This window comes from Lissotriton helveticus, chromosome 2_1 (assembly GCF_964261635.1).
Source record: "Lissotriton helveticus chromosome 2_1, aLisHel1.1, whole genome shotgun sequence".
NCBI lineage: Eukaryota > Metazoa > Chordata > Amphibia > Caudata > Salamandridae > Lissotriton > Lissotriton helveticus.
The window spans coordinates 1,250,291,445-1,250,312,983 of record NC_136059.1 but is presented as its reverse complement, the minus strand read 5'-3'; positions in this window follow the sequence as shown (position 1 = coordinate 1,250,312,983).

Below are 21,539 nucleotides of genomic sequence, written 5' to 3'. Positions count from 1 at the left end.
GTGATTTTTGACAAAAGAGATAACACCCCCCCATTACGTCATGCTTCAGAAAGGTGAAAAATGGTCCATTTTCAAATGTTTTATTTTCGAACGTCAGTTCAAATTTGTATGTAGATCATCAGTTTTAGAGCCAAAATTAGCATGTTTAAAGTGATTTTCATGCTTCCAGGGCCCGGGAAGTGAATTAAATACCATTTGGAGGCATTTAATTTTCAAGCAAAAACAGGTGATTTTTGACAAAAGAGATAACACCCCCCCCCATTACGTCATGCTTCAGAAAGGTGAAAAATGGTCCCTTTTCAAATGTTTTATTTTTGAACGTCAGTTCACTTTTGTAGGTAGATCATCAGTTTTAGAGCTAAAGTTAGCATTTTTAAAGTGATTTTCATGCTTCCAGGGGCCCGGGAAGTGAATTAAATACCATTTGGAGGCATTTAATGTTCAAGCAAAAACAGGTGATTTTTGACAAAAGAGATAACACCCCCCCATTACGTTATGCTTCAGAAAGGTGAAAAATGGTCCGTTTTCAAATGTTTTATTTTTGAACGTCAGTTCACATTTGTAGGTAGATCATCAGTTTAAGAGCTAAAATTAGCATGTTTAAAGTGATTTTCATGCTTCCAGGGGCCCGGGAAGTGAATTAAATACCATTTGGAAGCATTTAATGTTCAAGCAAAAATAGGTGGTTTTTGACAAAAGAGATAACACCCCCCCCCCATTACGTCATGCTTCAGAAAGGTGAAAAATTGTCCGTTTTCAAATGTTTTATTTTTGAACGTCAGTTCACATTTGTAGGTAGATTATCAGTTTTAGAGCTAAAATTAGCATGTTTAAAGTGATTTTCATGCTTCCAGGGGCCCGGGAAGTGAATTAAATACCATTTGGAGGCATTTAATGTTCAAGCAAAAACAGGTGATTTTTGACAAAAGAGATAACACCCCCCCATTACGTCATGCTTCAGAAAGGTGAAAAATGGTCTGTTTTCAAATGTTTTATTTTTGAACGTCAGTTCACATTTGTAGGTAGATCATCAGTTTAAGAGCTAAAATTAGCATGTTTAACCCCTTCAGTGCTAATGACAAGGGTAACTCGTCATGGAGTTTCCATTGATTTCAATGGAAAGTCAATGGAGGTCCATAAACACTTTTAGCAGCCAAGTGGTTAAAGTGATTTTCATGCTTCCAGGGGCCCGGGAAGTGAATTAAATACCATTTAGTGGCATTTAATGTTCAAGCAAAAACTGGTGATTTTTGACAAAAGAGATAACACCCCCCCATTACGTCCTGCTTCAGAAAGGTGAAAAATGGTCCGTTTTCAAATGTTTTATTTTTGAACGTCAGTTCACATTTGTAGGTAGATCATCAGTTTTAGAGCTAAAATTAGCATGTTTAAAGTGATTTTCATGCTTCCAGGGGCCCTAAACACAAGATTTGTGGAATGATTAAAAGTGCATGAAAATGGCCAATTTACTCACTCTGAGGTCTCAAAAAGTGTTTCTTCACCCCGGGAAGTGAATTAAATACCATTTGGAGGCATTTAATGTTCAAGCAAAAACAGGTGATTTTTGACAAAAGAGATAACACCCCCCATTACGTCATGCTTCAGAAAGGTGAAAATGGTCCGTTTCCAAATGTTTTATTTTTGAACGTCAGTCCACATTTGTAGGTAGATCATCAGTTTAAGAGCTAAAATTAGCATGTTTAAAGTGATTTTCATGCTTCCAGGGGCCCGGGAAGTGAATTAAATACCATTTGGAGGCATTTAATGTTCAAGCAAAAACAGGTGATTTTTGACAAGAGAGATAACACCCCCCCATTACGTCATGCTTCAGAAAGGTGAAAAATGGTCCATTTTCAAATGTTTTATTTTTGAACGTCAGTTCACATTTGTAGGTAGATCATCAGTTTAAGAGCTAAAATTAGCATGTTTAAAGTGATTTTCATGCTTCCAGGGGCCCGGGAAGTGAATTAAATACCATTTAGTGGCATTTAATGTTCAAGCAAAAACTGGTGATTTTTGACAAGAGAGATAACACCCCCCCATTACGTCCTGCTTCAGAAAGGTGAAAAATGGTCCGTTTTCAAATGTTTTATTTTAGAACGTCAGTTCACATTTGTAGGTAGATCATCAGTTTTAGAGCTAAAATTAGCATGTTTAAAGTGATTTTCATGCTTCCAGGGGCCCTAAACACAAGATTTGTGGAATGGTTAAAAGTGCATGAAAATGGCCAATTTACTCACTCTGAGGTCTCAAAAAGTGTTTCTTCACCCCGGGAAGTGAATTAAATACCATTTGGAGGCATTTAATCTTCAAGCAAAAACAGGGGATTTTTGACAAAAGAGATAACACCCCCCCATTGCGTCATGCTTCAGAAAGGTGAAAAATGGTCCGTTTTCAAATGTTTTATTTTTGTACATCAGTTCACATTTGTAGGTAGATCATCAGTTTTAGAGCTAAAATTAGCATGTTTAAAGTGATTTGTATGCTTCCAGGGGCCCAGGAAGTGAATTAAATACCATTTGGAGGCATTTCATGTTCAATCAAAAACAGGTGATTTTTGACAAAAGAGATAACACCCCCCCCCATTACGTCATGCTTCAGAAAGGTGAAAAATGGTCCGTTTTCAAATGTTTTATTTTTGAACGTCAGTTCACATTTGTAGGTAGATCATCAGTTTAAGAGCTAAAATTAGCATGTTTAAAGTGATTTTCATGCTTCCAGGGGCCCGGGAAGTGAATTAAATACCATTTAGTGGCATTTAATGTTCAAGCAAAAACTGGTGATTTTTGACAAGAGAGATAACACCCCCCCATTACGTCCTGCTTCAGAAAGGTGAAAAATGGTCCGTTTTCAAATGTTTTATTTTAGAACGTCAGTTCACATTTGTAGGTAGATCATCAGTTTTAGAGCTAAAATTAGCATGTTTAAAGTGATTTTCATGCTTCCAGGGGCCCTAAACACAAGATTTGTGGAATGGTTAAAAGTGCATGAAAATGGCCAATTTACTCACTCTGAGGTCTCAAAAAGTGTTTCTTCACCCCGGGAAGTGAATTAAATACCATTTGGAGGCATTTAATCTTCAAGCAAAAACAGGGGATTTTTGACAAAAGAGATAACACCCCCCCATTGCGTCATGCTTCAGAAAGGTGAAAAATGGTCCATTTTCAAATGTTTTATTTTTGTACATCAGTTCACATTTGTAGGTAGATCATCAGTTTTAGAGCTAAAATTAGCATGTTTAAAGTGATTTTTATGCTTCCAGGGGCCCAGGAAGTGAATTAAATACCATTTGGAGGCATTTAATGTTCAAGCAAAAATAGGTGATTTTTGACAAAAGAGATAACACCCCCCATTACGTCATGCTTCAGAAAGGTGAAAAATGGTCCGTTTTCAAATGTTTTATTTTTGAACGTCAGTTCACATTTGTAGGTAGATCATCAGTTTAAGAGCTAAAATGAGCATGTTTAAAGTGATTTTCATGCTTCCAGGGGCCCTAAACACAAGATTTGTGGAATGGTTAAAAGTGCATGAAGATGGCCAATTTACTCACTCTGAGGTCTCAAAAAGTGTTTCTTCTCCCCGGGAAGTGAATTAAATACCATTTGGAGGCATTTCATGTTCAAGCAAAAACAGGTGATTTTTGACAAAAGAGATAACACCCCCCCATTACGTCATGCTTCAGAAAGGTGAAAAATGGTCCATTTTCAAATGTTTTATTTTCGAACGTCAGTTCAAATTTGTATGTAGATCATCAGTTTTAGAGCCAAAATTAGCATGTTTAAAGTGATTTTCATGCTTCCAGGGGCCCGGGAAGTGAATTAAATACCATTTGGAGGCATTTAATTTTCAAGCAAAAACAGGTGATTTTTGACAAAAGAGATAACACCCCCCCCCATTACGTCATGCTTCAGAAAGGTGAAAAATGGTCCCTTTTCAAATGTTTTATTTTTGAACGTCAGTTCACTTTTGTAGGTAGATCATCAGTTTTAGAGCTAAAGTTAGCATTTTTAAAGTGATTTTCATGCTTCCAGGGGCCCGGGAAGTGAATTAAATACCATTTGGAGGCATTTAATGTTCAAGCAAAAACAGGTGATTTTTGACAAAAGAGATAACACCCCCCCATTACGTCATGCTTCAGAAAGGTGAAAAATGGTCCGTTTTCAAATGTTTTATTTTTGAACGTCAGTTCACATTTGTAGGTAGATCATCAGTTTAAGAGCTAAAATTAGCATGTTTAAAGTGATTTTCATGCTTCCAGGGGCCCGGGAAGTGAATTAAATACCATTTGGAAGCATTTAATGTTCAAGCAAAAATAGGTGGTTTTTGACAAAAGAGATAACACCCCCCCCCCCCCATTACGTCATGCTTCAGAAAGGTGAAAAATTGTCCGTTTTCAAATGTTTTATTTTTGAACGTCAGTTCACATTTGTAGGTAGATTATCAGTTTTAGAGCTAAAATTAGCATGTTTAAAGTGATTTTCATGCTTCCAGGGGCCCGGGAAGTGAATTAAATACCATTTGGAGGCATTTAATGTTCAAGCAAAAACAGGTGATTTTTGACAAAAGAGATAACACCCCCCCATTACGTCATGCTTCAGAAAGGTGAAAAATGGTCTGTTTTCAAATGTTTTATTTTTGAACGTCAGTTCACATTTGTAGGTAGATCATCAGTTTAAGAGCTAAAATTAGCATGTTTAACCCCTTCAGTGCTAATGACAAGGGTAACTCGTCATGGAGTTTCCATTGATTTCAATGGAAAGTCAATGGAGGTCCATGAACACCCTTAGCAGCCAAGTGGTTAAAGTGATTTTCATGCTTCCAGGGGCCCGGGAAGTGAATTAAATACCATTTAGTGGCATTTAATGTTCAAGCAAAAACTGGTGATTTTTGACAAAAGAGATAACACCCCCCCATTACGTCCTGCTTCAGAAAGGTGAAAAATGGTCCGTTTTCAAATGTTTTATTTTTGAACGTCAGTTCACATTTGTAGGTAGATCATCAGTTTTAGAGCTAAAATTAGCATGTTTAAAGTGATTTTCATGCTTCCAGGGGCCCTAAACACAAGATTTGTGGAATGATTAAAAGTGCATGAAAATGGCCAATTTACTCACTCTGAGGTCTCAAAAAGTGTTTCTTCACCCCGGGAAGTGAATTAAATACCATTTGGAGGCATTTAATGTTCAAGCAAAAACAGGTGATTTTTGACAAAAGAGATAACACCCCCCCATTACGTCATGCTTCAGAAAGGTGAAAATGGTCCGTTTCCAAATGTTTTATTTTTGAACGTCAGTCCACATTTGTAGGTAGATCATCAGTTTAAGAGCTAAAATTAGCATGTTTAAAGTGATTTTCATGCTTCCAGGGGCCCGGGAAGTGAATTAAATACCATTTGGAGGCATTTAATGTTCAAGCAAAAACAGGTGATTTTTGACAAGAGAGATAACACCCCCCCCATTATGTCATGCTTCAGAAAGGTGAAAAATGGTCCATTTTCAAATGTTTTATTTTTGAACGTCAGTTCACATTTGTAGGTAGATCATCAGTTTAAGAGCTAAATTTAGCATGTTTAAAGTTATTTTCATGCTTCCAGGGGCCCGGGAAGTGAATTAAATACCATTTAGTGGCATTTAATGTTCAAGCAAAAACTGGTGATTTTTGACAAGAGAGATAACACCCCCCCCCCATTACGTCCTGCTTCAGAAAGGTGAAAAATGGTCCGTTTTCAAATGTTTTATTTTAGAACGTCAGTTCACATTTGTAGGTAGATCATCAGTTTTAGAGCTAAAATTAGCATGTTTAACCCCTTCAGCGCTAATGACAAGGGTAACTCGTCATGGACTTTCCATTGATTTCAATGGAAAGTCAATGAAGCTCATCGACCACCCTTAGCAGCCAAGTGGTTAAAGTGATTTTCATGCTTCCAGGGGCCCTAAACACAAGATTTGTGGAATGGTTAAAAGTGCATGAAAATGGCCAATTTACTCACTCTGAGGTCTCAAAAAGTGTTTCTTCACCCCGGGAAGTGAATTAAATACCATTTGGAGGCATTTAATCTTCAAGCAAAAACAGGGGATTTTTGACAAAAGAGATAACACCCCCCCATTACGTCATGCTTCAGAAAGTTGAAAAATGGTCCGTTTTCAAATGTTTTATTTTTGTACATCAGTTCACATTTGTAGGTAGATCATCAGTTTTAGAGCTAAAATTAGCATGTTTAAAGTGATTTTTATGCTTCCAGGGGCCCAGGAAGTGAATTAAATACCATTTGGAGGCATTTCATGTTCAATCAAAAACAGGTGATTTTTGACAAAAGAGATAACACCCCCCCCATTACGTCATGCTTCAGAAAGGTGAAAAATGGTCCGTTTTCAAATGTTTTATTTTTGAACGTCAGTTCACATTTGTAGGTAGATCATCAGTTTAAGAGCTAAAATTAGCATGTTTAAAGTGATTTTCATGCTTCCAGGGGCCCGGGAAGTGAATTAAATACCATTTGGAGGCATTTAATGTTCAAGCAAAAATAGGTGATTTTTGACAAAAGAGATAACACCCCCCATTACGTCATGCTTCAGAAAGGTGAAAAATGGTCCGTTTTCAAATGTTTTATTTTTGAACGTCACTTCACATTTGTAGGTAGATCATCTGTTTAAGAGCTAAAATGAGCATGTTTAAAGTGATTTTCATGCTTCCAGGGGCCCTAAACACAAGATTTGTGGAATGGTTAAAAGTGCATGAAGATGGCCAATTTACTCACTCTGAGGTCTCAAAAAGTGTTTCTTCTCCCCGGGAAGTGAATTAAATACCATTTGGAGGCATTTCATGTTCAAGCAAAAACAGGTGATTTTTGACAAAAGAGATAACACCCCCCCATTACGTCATGCTTCAGAAAGGTGAAAAATGGTCCGTTTTCAAATGTTTTATTTTCGAACGTCAGTTCAAATTTGTATGTAGATCATCAGTTTTAGAGCCAAAATTAGCATGTTTAAAGTGATTTTCATGCTTCCAGGGGCCCGGGAAGTGAATTAAATGCCATTTGGAGGCATTTAATTTTCAAGCAAAAACAGGTGATTTTTGACAAAAGAGATAACCCCCCCCATTACGTCATGCTTCAGAAAGGTGAAAAATGGTCCCTTTTCAAATGTTTTATTTTTGAACGTCAGTTCACATTTGTAGGTAGATCATCAGTTTTAGAGCTAAAGTTAGCATGTTTAAAGTGATTTTCATGCTTCCAGGGGCCCGGGAAGTGAATTAAATACTATTTGGAGGCATTTAATGTTCAAGCAAAAACAGGTGATTTTTGACAAAAGAGATAACACCCCCCCATTACGTCATGCTTCAGAAAGGTGAAAAATGGTCCGTTTTCAAATGTTTTATTTTTGAACGTCAGTTCACATTTGTAGGTAGATCATCAGTTTTAGAGCTAAAATTAGCATGTTTAAAGTGATTTTCATGCTTCCAAGGGCCCTAAACACAAGATTTGTGGAATGGTTAAAAGTGCATGAAAATGGCCAATTTACTCACTCTGAGGTCTCAAAAAGTGTTTCTTCTCCCCGGGAAGTGAATTAAATACCATTTGGAGGCATTTCATGTTCAAGCAAAAACAGGTGATTTTTGACAAAAGAGATAACACCCCCCCATTACGTCATGCTTCAGAAAGGTGAAAAATGGTCCGTTTTCAAATGTTTTATTTTCGAACGTCAGTTCAAATTTGTATGTAGATCATCAGTTTTAGAGCCAAAATTAGCATGTTTAAAGTGATTTTCATGCTTCCAGGGGCCCGGGAAGTGAATTAAATACCATTTGGAGGCATTTAATTTTCAAGCAAAAACAGGTGATTTTTGACAAAAGAGATAACACCCCCCCCATTACGTCATGCTTCAGAAAGGTGAAAAATGGTCCCTTTTCAAATGTTTTATTTTCGAACGTCAGTTCAAATTTGTATGTAGATCATCAGTTTTAGAGCCAAAATTAGCATGTTTAAAGTGATTTTCATGCTTCCAGGGGCCCGGGAAGTGAATTAAATACCATTTGGAGGCATTTAATTTTCAAGCAAAAACAGGTGATTTTTGACAAAAGAGATAACACCCCCCCCCATTACGTCATGCTTCAGAAAGGTGAAAAATGGTCCCTTTTCAAATGTTTTATTTTTGAACGTCAGTTCACTTTTGTAGGTAGATCATCAGTTTTAGAGCTAAAGTTAGCATGTTTAAAGTGATTTTCATGCTTCCAGGGGCCCGGGAAGTGAATTAAATACCATTTGGAGGCATTTAATGTTCAAGCAAAAACAGGTGATTTTTGACAAAAGAGATAACACCCCCCCATTACGTCATGCTTCAGAAAGGTGAAAAATGGTCCATTTTCAAATGTTTTATTTTTGAACGTCAGTTCACATTTGTAGGTAGATCATCAGTTTAAGAGCTAAAATTAGCATGTTTAAAGTGATTTTCATGCTTCCAGGGGCCCGGGAAGTGAATTAAATACCATTTGGAAGCATTTAATGTTCAAGCAAAAATAGGTGATTTTTGACAAAAGAGATAACACCCCCCCCCCCCATTACGTCATGCTTCAGAAAGGTGAAAAATTTTCAGTTTTCAAATGTTTTATTTTTGAACGTCAGTTCACATTTGTAGGTAGATTATCAGTTTTAGAGCTAAAATTAGCACGTTTAAAGTGATTTTCATGCTTCCAGGGGCCCGGGAAGTGAATTAAATACCATTTGGAGGCATTTAATGTTCAAGCAAAAACAGGTGATTTTTGACAAAAGAGATAACACCCCCCCATTACGTCATGCTTCAGAAAGGTGAAAAATGGTCTGTTTTCAAATGTTTTATTTTTGAACGTCAGTTCACATTTGTAGGTAGATCATCAGTTTAAGAGCTAAAATTAGCCATGTTTAACCCCTTCAGTGCTAATGACAAGGGTAACTCGTCATGGAGTTTCCATTGATTTCAATGGAAAGTCAATGGAGGTCCATGAACACCCTTAGCAGCCAAGTGGTTAAAGTGATTTTCATGCTTCCAGGGGCCCGGGAAGTGAATTAAATACCATTTAGTGGCATTTAATGTTCAAGCAAAAACTGGTGATTTTTGACAAAAGAGATAACACCCCCCCATTACGTCCTGCTTCAGAAAGGTGAAAAATGGTCCGTTTTCAAATGTTTTATTTTTGAACGTCAGTTCACATTTGTAGGTAGATCATCAGTTTTAGAGCTAAAATTAGCATGTTTAAAGTGATTTTCATGCTTCCAGGGGCCCTAAACACAAGATTTGTGGAATGGTTAAAAGTGCATGAAAATGGCCAATTTACTCACTCTGAGGTCTCAAAAAGTGTTTCTTCACCCCGGGAAGTGAATTAAATACCATTTGGAGGCATTTAATGTTCAAGCAAAAACAGGTGATTTTTGACAAAAGAGATAACACCCCCCCATTACGTCATGCTTCAGAAAGGTGAAAATGGTCCGTTTCCAAATGTTTTATTTTTGAACGTCAGTCCACATTTGTAGGTAGATCATCAGTTTAAGAGCTAAAATTAGCATGTTTAAAGTGATTTTCATGCTTCCAGGGGCCCGGGAAGTGAATTAAATACCATTTGGAGGCATTTAATGTTCAAGCAAAAACAGGTGATTTTTGACAAGAGAGATAACACCCCCCATTACGTCATGCTTCAGAAAGGTGAAAAATGGTCCATTTTCAAATGTTTTATTTTTGAACGTCAGTTCACATTTGTAGGTAGATCATCAGTTTAAGAGCTAAATTTAGCATGTTTAAAGGTATTTTCATGCTTCCAGGGGCCCGGGAAGTGAATTAAATACCATTTAGTGGCATTTAATGTTCAAGCAAAAACTGGTGATTTTTGACAAGAGAGATAACACCCCCCCCCCATTACGTCCTGCTTCAGAAAGGTGAAAAATGGTCCGTTTTCAAATGTTTTATTTTAGAACGTCAGTTCACATTTGTAGGTAGATCATCAGTTTTAGAGCTAAAATTAGCATGTTTAAAGTGATTTTCATGCTTCCAGGGGCCCTAAACACAAGATTTGTGGAATGGTTAAAAGTGCATGAAAATGGCCAATTTACTCACTCTGAGGTCTCAAAAAGTGTTTCTTCACCCCGGGAAGTGAATTAAATACCATTTGGAGGCATTTAATCTTCAAGCAAAAACAGGGGATTTTTGACAAAAGAGATAACACCCCCCCATTACGTCATGCTTCAGAAAGTTGAAAAATGGTCCGTTTTCAAATGTTTTATTTTTGTACATCAGTTCACATTTGTAGGTAGATCATCAGTTTTAGAGCTAAAATTAGCATGTTTAAAGTGATTTTTATGCTTCCAGGGGCCCAGGAAGTGAATTAAATACCATTTGGAGGCATTTCATGTTCAATCAAAAACAGGTGATTTTTGACAAAAGAGATAACACCCCCCCCCATTACGTCATGCTTCAGAAAGGTGAAAAATGGTCCGTTTTCAAATGTTTTATTTTTGAACGTCAGTTCACATTTGTAGGTAGATCATCAGTTTAAGAGCTAAATTTAGCATGTTTAAAGTGATTTTCATGCTTCCAGGGGCCCGGGAAGTGAATTAAATACCATTTGGAGGCATTTAATGTTCAAGCAAAAATAGGTGATTTTTGACAAAAGAGATAACACCCCCCATTACGTCATGCTTCAGAAAGGTGAAAAATGGTCCGTTTTCAAATGTTTTATTTTTGAACGTCACTTCACATTTGTAGGTAGATCATCTGTTTAAGAGCTAAAATGAGCATGTTTAAAGTGATTTTCATGCTTCCAGGGGCCCTAAACACAAGATTTGTGGAATGGTTAAAAGTGCATGAAGATGGCCAATTTACTCACTCTGAGGTCTCAAAAAGTGTTTCTTCTCCCCGGGAAGTGAATTAAATACCATTTGGAGGCATTTCATGTTCAAGCAAAAACAGGTGATTTTTGACAAAAGAGATAACAACCCCCCATTACGTCATGCTTCAGAAAGGTGAAAAATGGTCCGTTTTCAAATGTTTTATTTTCGAACGTCAGTTCAAATTTGTATGTAGATCATCAGTTTTAGAGCCAAAATTAGCATGTTTAAAGTGATTTTCATGCTTCCAGGGGCCCGGGAAGTGAATTAAATGCCATTTGGAGGCATTTAATTTTCAAGCAAAAACAGGTGATTTTTGACAAAAGAGATAACCCCCCCCATTACGTCATGCTTCAGAAAGGTGAAAAATGGTCCCTTTTCAAATGTTTTATTTTTGAACGTCAGTTCACAATTGTAGGTAGATCATCAGTTTTAGAGCTAAAGTTAGCATGTTTAAAGTGATTTTCATGCTTCCAGGGGCCCGGGAAGTGAATTAAATACTATTTGGAGGCATTTAATGTTCAAGCAAAAACAGGTGATTTTTGACAAAAGAGATAACACCCCCCCATTACGTCATGCTTCAGAAAGGTGAAAAATGGTCCGTTTTCAAATGTTTTATTTTTGAACGTCAGTTCACATTTGTAGGTAGATCATCAGTTTAAGAGCTAAAATTAGCATGTTTAAAGTGATTTTAATGCTTCCAGGGGCCCGGGAAGTGAATTAAATACCATTTGGAAGCATTTAATGTTCAAGCAAAAATAGGTGATTTTTGACAAAAGAGATAACACCCGCCCCCCCATTACGTCATGCTTCAGAAAGGTGAAAAATGGTCCGTTTTCAAATGTTTTATTTTTGAACGTCAGTTCACATTTGTAGGTAGATCATCAGTTTTAGAGCTAAAATTAGCATGTTTAAAGTGATTTTCATGCTTCCAAGGGCCCTAAACACAAGATTTGTGGAATGGTTAAAAGTGCATGAAAATGGCCAATTTACTCACTCTGAGGTCTCAAAAAGTGTTTCTTCTCCCCGGGAAGTGAATTAAATACCATTTGGAGGCATTTCATGTTCAAGCAAAAACAGGTGATTTTTGACAAAAGAGATAACACCCCCCCATTACGTCATGCTTCAGAAAGGTGAAAAATGGTCCGTTTTCAAATGTTTTATTTTCGAACGTCAGTTCAAATTTGTATGTAGATCATCAGTTTTAGAGCCAAAATTAGCATGTTTAAAGTGATTTTCATGCTTCCAGGGGCCCGGGAAGTGAATTAAATACCATTTGGAGGCATTTAATTTTCAAGCAAAAACAGGTGATTTTTGACAAAAGAGATAACACCCCCCCCATTACGTCATGCTTCAGAAAGGTGAAAAATGGTCCCTTTTCAAATGTTTTATTTTTGAACGTCAGTTCACATTTGTAGGTAGATCATCAGTTTTAGAGCTAAAGTTAGCATGTTTAAAGTGATTTTCATGCTTCCAGCGGCCCGGGAAGTGAATTAAATACCATTTGGAGGCATTTAATGTTCAAGCAAAAACAGGTGATTTTTGACAAAAGAGATAACACCCCCCCATTACGTCATGCTTCAGAAAGGTGAAAAATGGTCCGTTTTCAAATGTTTTATTTTTGAACGTCAGTTCACATTTGTAGGTAGATTATCAGTTTTAGAGCTAAAATTAGCATGTTTAAAGTGATTTTCATGCTTCCAGGGGCCCGGGAAGTGAATTAAATACCATTTGGAGGCATTTAATGTTCAAGCAAAAACAGGTGATTTTTGACAAAAGAGATAACACCCCCCCATTACGTCATGCTTCAGAAAGGTGAAAAATGGTCTGTTTTCAAATGTTTTATTTTTGAACATCAGTTCACATTTGTAGGTAGATCATCAGTTTAAGAGCTAAAATTAACCATGTTTAAAGTGATTTTCATGCTTCCAGGGGCCCGGGAAGTGAATTAAATACCATTTGGAGGCATTTAATGTTCAAGCAAAAACAGGTGATTTTTGACAAAAGAGATAACACCCCCCCCCCCATTACGTCATGCTTCAGAAAGGTGAAAATGGTCCTTTTTCAAATGTTTTATTTTTGAACGTCAGTCCACATTTGTAGGTAGATCCTCAGTTTAAGAGCTACAATTAGCATGTTTAAAGTGATTTTCATGCTTCCAGGGGCCCGGGAAGTGAATTAAATACCATTTGGAGGCATTTAATGTTCAAGCAAAAACAGGTGATTTTTGACAAGAGAGATAACACCCCCCCATTACGTCCTGCTTCAGAAAGGTGAAAAATGGTCCGTTTTCAAATGTTTTATTTTTGAACGTCAGTTCACATTTGTAGGTAGATCATCAGTTTTAGAGCTAAAATTAGCATGTTTAAAGTGATTTTCATGCTTCCAGGGGCCCTAAACACAAGATTTGTGGAATGGTTAAAAGTGCATGAAAATGGCCAATTTACTCACTCTGAGGTCTCAAAAAGTGTTTCTTTACCCCGGGAAGTGAATTAAATACCATTTGGAGGCATTTAATGTTCAAGCAAAAACAGGTGATTTTTGACAAAAGAGATAACACCCCCCCCCATTACGTCATGCTTCAGAAAGGTGAAAATGGTCCGTTTTCAAATGTTTTATTTTTGAACGTCAGTCCACATTTGTAGGTAGATCATCAGTTTAAGAGCTAAAATTAGCATGTTTAAAGTGATTTTCATGCTTCCAGGGGCCCGGGAAGTGAATTAAATACCATTTGGAGGCATTTAATGTTCAAGCAAAAACAGGTGATTTTTGACAAAAGAGATAACACCCCCCCCTTACGTCATGCTTCAGAAAGGTGAAAAATGGTCCATTTTCAAATGTTTTATTTTTGAACGTCAGTTCACATTTGTAGGTAGATCATCAGTTTAAGAGCTAAAATTAGCATGTTTAAAGTGATTTTCATGCTTCCAGGGGCCCGGGAAGTGAATTAAATACCATTTAGTGGCATTTAATGTTCAAGCAAAAACTGGTGATTTTTGACAAGAGAGATAACACCCCCCCATTACGTCCTGCTTCAGAAAGGTGAAAAATGGTCCGTTTTCAAATGTTTTATTTTTGAACGTCAGTTCACATTTGTAGGTAGATCATCAGTTTTAGAGCTAAAATTAGCATGTTTAAAGTGATTTTCATGCTTCCAGGGGCCCTAAACACAAGATTTGTGGAATGGTTAAAAGTGCATGAAAATGGCCAATTTACTCACTATGAGGTCTCAAAAAGTGTTTCTTTACCCCGGGAAGTGAATTAAATACCATTTGGAGGCATTTAATCTTCAAGCAAAAACAGGGGATTTTTGACAAAAGAGATAACACCCCCCCCCCATTACGTCATGCTTCAGAAAGGTGAAAAATGGTCCGTTTTCAAATGTTTTATTTTTGTACATCAGTTCACATTTGTAGGTAGATCATCAGTTTTAGAGCTAAAATTAGCATGTTTAAAGTGATTTTTATGCTTCCAGGGGCCCAGGAAGTGAATTAAATACCATTTCGAGGCATTTCATGTTCAAGCAAAAACAGGTGATTTTTGACAAAAGAGATAACACCCCCCCCATTACGTCATGCTTCAGAAAGGTGAAAAAAGGTCCGTTTTCAAATGTTTTATTTTTGAACGTCAGTTCACATTTGTAGGTAGATCATCAGTTTAAGAGCTAAAATTAGCATGTTTAAAGTGATTTTCCTGCTTCCAGGGGCCCGGGAAGTGAATTAAATACCATTTGGAGGCATTTAATGTTCAAGCAAAAATAGGTGATTTTTGACAAAAGAGGTAACACCCCCCATTACGTCATGCTTCAGAAAGGTGAAAAATGGTCCGTTTTCAAATGTTTAATTTTGAACGTCAGTTCACATTTGTAGGTAGATCATCAGTTTAAGAGCTAAAATGAGCATGTTTAAAGTGATTTTCATGCTTCCCGGGGCCCTAAACACAAGATTTATGGAATGGTTAAAAGTGCATGAAAATGGCCAATTTACTCACTCTGAGGTCTCAAAAAGTGTTTCTTCTCCCCGGGAAGTGAATTAAATACCATTTGGAGGCATTTCATGTTCAAGCAAAAACAGGTGATTTTTGACAAAAGAGATAACACCCCCCCATTACGTCATGCTTCAGAAAGGTGAAAATGGTCCGTTTTCAAATGTTTTATTTTTGAACGTCAGTCCACATTTGTAGGTTGATCATCAGTTTAAGAGCTAAAATTAGCATGTTTAAAGTGATTTTCATGCTTCCAGGGGCCCGGGAAGTGAATTAAATACCATTTGGAGGCATTTAATGTTCAAGCAAAGACAGGTGATTTTTGACAAAAGAGATAACACCCCCCCCCATTACGTCATGCTTCAGAAAGGTGAAAAATGGTCCGTTTTCAAATGTTTTATTTTTGAACGTCAGTTCACATTTGTAGGTAGATCATCAGTATAAGAGCTAAAATTAGCATGTTTAAAGTGATTTTCATGCTTCCAGGGGCCCGGGAAGTGAATTAAATACCATTTGGAAGCATTTAATGTTCAAGCAAAAATAGGTGATTTTTGACAAAAGAGATAACACCCCCCCATTACGTCATGCTTCAGGAAGGTGAAAAATGGTCCGTTTTCAAATGTTTTATTTTTGAACGTCAGTTCACATTTGTAGGTAGATCATCAGTTTTAGAGCTAAAATTAGCATGTTTAAAGTGATTTTCATGCTTCCAAGGGCCCTAAACACAAGATTTGTGGAATGGTTAAAAGTGCATGAAAATGGCCAATTTACTCACTCTGAGGTCTCAAAAAGTGTTTCTTCACCCCGGGAAGTGAATTAAATACCATTTGGATGCATTTAATGTTCAAGCAAAAACAGGTGATTTTTGACAAAAGAGATAACACCCCCATTACGTCATGCTTCAGAAAGTTGAAAAATTGTCAGTTTTCAAATGTTTTATTTTTGAACGTCAGTTCACATTTGTAGGTAGATTATCAGTTTTAGAGCTAAAATTAGCATGTTTAAAGTGATTTTCATGCTTCCAGGGGCCCGGGAAGTGAATTAAATACCATTTGGAGGCATTTAATGTTCAAGCAAAAACAGGTGATTTTTGACAAAAGAGATAACACCCTCCCATTACGTCATGCTTCAGAAAGGTGAAAAATGGTCTGTTTTCAAATGTTTTATTTTTGAACATCAGTTCACATTTGTAGGTAGATCATCAGTTTTAGAGCTAAAATTAGCATGTTTACAGTGATTTTCATGCTTCCAGGGGCCCTAAACACAAGATTTGTGGAATGGTTAAAAGTGCATGAAAATGGCCAATTTACTCACTCTGAGGTCTCAAAAAGTGTTTCTTCACCCCGGGAAGTGAATTAAATACCATTTGGAGGCATTTAATGTTCAAGCAAAAACAGGTGATTTTTGACAAAAGAGATAACACCCCCCATTACGTCATGCTTCAGAAAGGTGAAAATGGTCCGTTTTCAAATGTTTTATTTTTGAACGTCAGTCCACATTTGTAGGTAGATCATCAGTTTAAGAGCTAAAATTAGCATGTTTAAAGTGATTTTCATGCTTCCAGGGGCCCGGGAAGTGAATTAAATACCATTTGGAGGCATTTAATGTTCAATCAAAAACAGGTGATTTTTGACAAGAGAGATAACACCCCCCCATTACGTCATGCTTCAGAAAGGTGAAAAATGGTCCATTTTCAAATGTTTTATTTTTGAACGTCAGTTCACATTTGTAGGTAGATCATCAGTTTAAGAGCTAAAATTAGCATGTTTAAAGTGATTTTCATGCTTCCAGGGGCCCGGGAAGTGAATTAAATACCATTTGGAGGCATTTAATGTTCAATCAAAAACTGGTGATTTTTGACAAAAGAGATAACACCCCCCCATTGCGTCATGCTTCAGAAAGGTGAAAAATGGTCCGTTTTCAAATGTTTTATTTTTGTACATCAGTTCACATTTGTAGGTAGATCATCAGTTTTAGAGCTAAAATTAGCATGTTTAAAGTGATTTTTATGCTTCCAGGGGCCCAGGAAGTGAATTAAATACCATTTGGAGGCATTTCATGTTCAATCAAAAACAGGTGATTTTTGACAAAAGAGATAACACCCCCTCATGCTTCAGAAAGGTGAAAAATGGTCCGTTTTCAAATGTTTTATTTTTGAACGTCAGTTCACATTTGTAGGTAGATCATCAGTTTAAGAGCTAAAATTAGCATGTTTAAAGTGATTTTCATGCTTCCAGGGGCCCGGGAAGTGAATTAAATACCATTTGGAGGCATTTAATGTTCAAGCAAAAATAGGTGATTTTTGACAAAAGAGATAACACCCCCCATTACGTCATGCTTCAGAAAGGTGAAAAATGGTCCGTTTTCAAATGTTTTATTTTTGAACGTCACTTCACATTTGGAGGTAGATCATCTGTTTAAGAGCTAAAATGAGCATGTTTAAAGTGATTTTCATGCTTCCAGGGGCCCTAAACACAAGATTTGTGGAATGGTTAAAAGTGCATGAAGATGGCCAATTTACTCACTCTGAGGTCTCAAAAAGTGTTTCTTCTCCCCGGGAAGTGAATTAAATACCATTTGGAGGCATTTCATGTTCAAGCAAAAACAGGTGATTTTTGACAAAAGAGATAACACCCCCCCATTACGTCATGCTTCAGAAAGGTGAAAAATGGTCCGTTTTCAAATGTTTTATTTTTGAACGTCAGTTCACATTTGTAGGTAGATCATCAGTTTAAGAGCTAAAATTAGCATGTTTAAAGTGATTTTCATGCTTCCAGGGGCCCGGGAAGTGAATTAAATACCATTTGTAAGCATTTAATGTTCAAGCAAAAATAGGTGATTTTTGACAAAAGAGATAACACCCCCCCCCCATTACGTCATGCTTCAGAAAGGTGAAAAATGGTCCGTTTTCAAATGTTTTATTTTTGAACGTCAGTTCACATTTGTAGGTAGATCATCAGTTTTAGAGCTAAAATTAGCATGTTTAAAGTGATTTTCATGCTTCCAAGGGCCCTAAACACAAGATTTGTGGAATGGTTAAAAGTGCATGAAAATGGCCAATTTACTCACTCTGAGGTCTCAAAAAGTGTTTCTTCTCCCCGGGAAGTGAATTAAATACCATTTGGAGGAATTTCATGTTCAAGCAAAAACAGGTGATTTTTGACAAAAGAGATAACACCCCCCCATTACGTCATGCTTCAGAAAGGTGAAAAATGGTCCGTTTTCAAATGTTTTATTTTCGAACGTTAGTTCAAATTTGTATGTAGATCATCAGTTTTAGAGCCAAAATTAGCATGTTTAAAGTGATTTTCATGCTTCCAGGGGCCCGGGAAGTGAATTAAATACCATTTGGAGGCATTTAATTTTCAAGCAAAAACAGGTGATTTTTGACAAAAGAGATAACACCCCCCCCATTACGTCATGCTTCAGAAAGGTGAAAAATGGTCCCTTTTCAAATGTTTTATTTTTGAACGTCAGTTCACATTTGTAGGTAGATCATCAGTTTTAGAGCTAAAGTTAGCATGTTTAAAGTGATTTTCATGCTTCCAGCGGCTCGGGAAGTGAATCCCGTTTGGAGGCATTTAATGTTCAAGCAAAAACAGGTGATTTTTGACAAAAGAGATAACACCCCCCCATTACGTCATGCTTCAGAAAGGTGAAAAATGGTCCGTTTTCAAATGTTTTATTTTTGTACGTCAGTTCACATTTGTAGGTAGATCATCAGTTTAAGAGCTAAAATTAGCATGTTTAAAGTGATTTTCATGCTTCCAGGGGCCCGGGAAGTGAATTAAATACCATTTGGAAGCATTTAATGTTCAAGCAAAAATAGGTGATTTTTGACAAAAGAGATAACACCCCCCCCCATTACGTCATGCTTCAGAAAGGTGAAAAATGGTCCGTTTTCAAATGTTTTATTTTTGAACGTCAGTTCACATTTGTAGGTAGATCATCAGTTTTAGAGCTAAAATTAGCATGTTTAAAGTGATTTTCATGCTTCCAAGGGCCCTAAACACAAGATTTGTGGAATGGTTAAAAGTGCATGAAAATGGCCAATTTACTCACTCTGAGGTCTCAAAAAGTGTTTCTTCACCCCGGGAAGTGAATTAAATACCATTTGGATGCATTTAATGTTCCAGCAAAAACAGGTGATTTTTGACAAAAGAGATAACACCCCCATTACGTCATGCTTCAGAAAGGTGAAAAATTGTCCGTTTTCAAATGTTTTATTTTTGAACGTCAGTTCACATTTGTAGGTAGATTATCAGTTTTAGAGCTAAAATTAGCATGTTTAAAGTGATTTTCATGCTTCCAGGGGCCCGGGAAGTGAATTAAATACCATTTGGAGGCATTTAATGTTCAAGCAAAAACAGGTGATTTTTGACAAAAGAGATAACACCCCCCCCCATTACGTCATGCTTCAGAAAGGTGAAAAATGGTCTGTTTTCAAATGTTTTATTTTTGAACATCAGTTCACATTTGTAGGTAGATCATCAGTTTAAGAGCTAAAATTAACCATGTTTAAAGTGATTTTCATGCTTCCAGGGGCCCGGGAAGTGAATTAAATACCATTTGGAGGCATTTAATGTTCAAGCAAAAACAGGTGATTTTTGACAAAAGAGATAACACCCCCCCATTACGTCATGCTTCAGAAAGGTGAAAAATGGTCCATTTTCAAATGTTTTATTTTTGAACGTCAGTTCACATTTGTAGGTAGATCATCAGTTTAAGAGCTAAAATTAGCATGTTTAAAGTGATTTTCATGCTTCCAGTGGCCCGGGAAGTGAATTAAATACCATTTAGTGGCATTTCATGTTCAAGCAAAAACTGGTGATTTTTGACAAAAGAGATAACACCCCCCCATTACGTCCTGCTTCAGAAAGGTGAAAAATGGTCCGTTTTCAAATGTTTTATTTTTGAACGTCAGTTCACATTTGTAGGTAGATCATCAGTTTTAGAGCTAAAATTAGCATGTTTAAAGTGATTTTCATGCTTCCAGGGGCCCTAAACACAAGATTTGTGGAATGGTTAAAAGTGCATGAAAATGGCCAATTTACTCACTCTGAGGTCTCAAAAAGTGTTCCTTTACCCCGGGAAGTGAATTAAATACCATTTGGAGGCATTTAATGTTCAAGCAAAAACAGGTGATTTTTGACAAAAGAGATAACACCCCCCCCCCCATTACGTCATGCTTCAGAAAGGTGAAAATGGTCCGTTTTCAAATGTTTTATTTTTGAACGTCAGTCCACATTTGTAGGTAGATCATCAGTTTAAGAGCTAAAATTAGCATGTTTAAAGTGATTTTCATGCTTCCAGGGGCCCGGGAAGTGAATTAAATACCATTTGGAGGCATTTAATGTTCAAGCAAAAACAGGTGATTTTTGACAAAAGAGATAACACCCCCCCCTTACGTCATGCTTCAGAAAGGTGAAAAATGGTCCATTTTCAAATGTTTTATTTTTGAACGTCAGTTCACATTTGTAGGTAGATCATCAGTTTAAGAGCTAAAATTAGCATGTTTAAAGTGATTTTCATGCTTCCAGGGGCCCGGGAAGTGAATTAAATACCATTTAGTGGCATTTAATGTTCATGCAAAAACTGGTGATTTTTGACAAGAGAGATAACACCCCCCCATTACGTCCTGCTTCAGAAAGGTGAAAAATGGTCCGTTTTCAAATGTTTTATTTTTGAACGTCAGTTCACATTTGTAGGTAGATCATCAGTTTTAGAGCTAAAATTAGCATGTTTAAAGTGATTTTCATGCTTCCAGGGGCCCTAAACACAAGATTTGTGGAATGGTTAAAAGTGCATGAAAATGGCCAATTTACTCACTATGAGGTCTCAAAAAGTGTTTCTTTACCCCGGGAAGTGAATTAAATACCATTTGGAGGCATTTAATCTTCAAGCAAAAACAGGGGATTTTTGACAAAAGAGATAACACCCCCCCCCCCATTACGTCATGCTTCAGAAAGGTGAAAAATGGTCCGTTTTCAAATGTTTTATTTTTGTACATCAGTTCACATTTGTAGGTAGATCATCAGTTTTAGAGCTAAAATTAGCATGTTTAAAGTGATTTTTATGCTTCCAGGGGCCCAGGAAGTGAATTAAATACCATTTCGAGGCATTTCATGTTCAAGCAAAAACAGGTGATTTTTGACAAAAGAGATAACACCCCCCCATTACGTCATGCTTCAGAAAGGTGAAAAATGGTCCGTTTTCAAATGTTTTATTTTTGAACGTCAGTTCACATTTGTAGGTAGATCATCAGTTTAAGAGCTAAAATTAGCATGTTTAAAGTGATTTTCATGCTTCCAGGGGCCCGGGAAGTGAATTAAATACCATTTGGAGGCATTTAATGTTCAAGCAAAATAGGTGATTTTTGACAAAAGAGGTAACACCCCCCATTACGTCATGCTTCAGAAAGGTGAAAAATGGTCCGTTTTCAAATGTTTAATTTTGAACGTCAGTTCACATTTGTAGGTAGATCGTCAGTTTAAGAGCTAAAATGAGCATGTTTAAAGTGATTTTCATGCTTCCCGGGGCCCTAAACACAAGATTTATGGAATGGTTAAAAGTGCATGAAAATGGCCAATTTACTGACTCTGAGGTCTCAAAAAGTGTTTCTTCTCCCCGGGAAGTGAATTAAATACCATTTGGAGGCATTTCATGTTCAAGCAAAAACAGGTGATTTTTGACAAAAGAGATAACA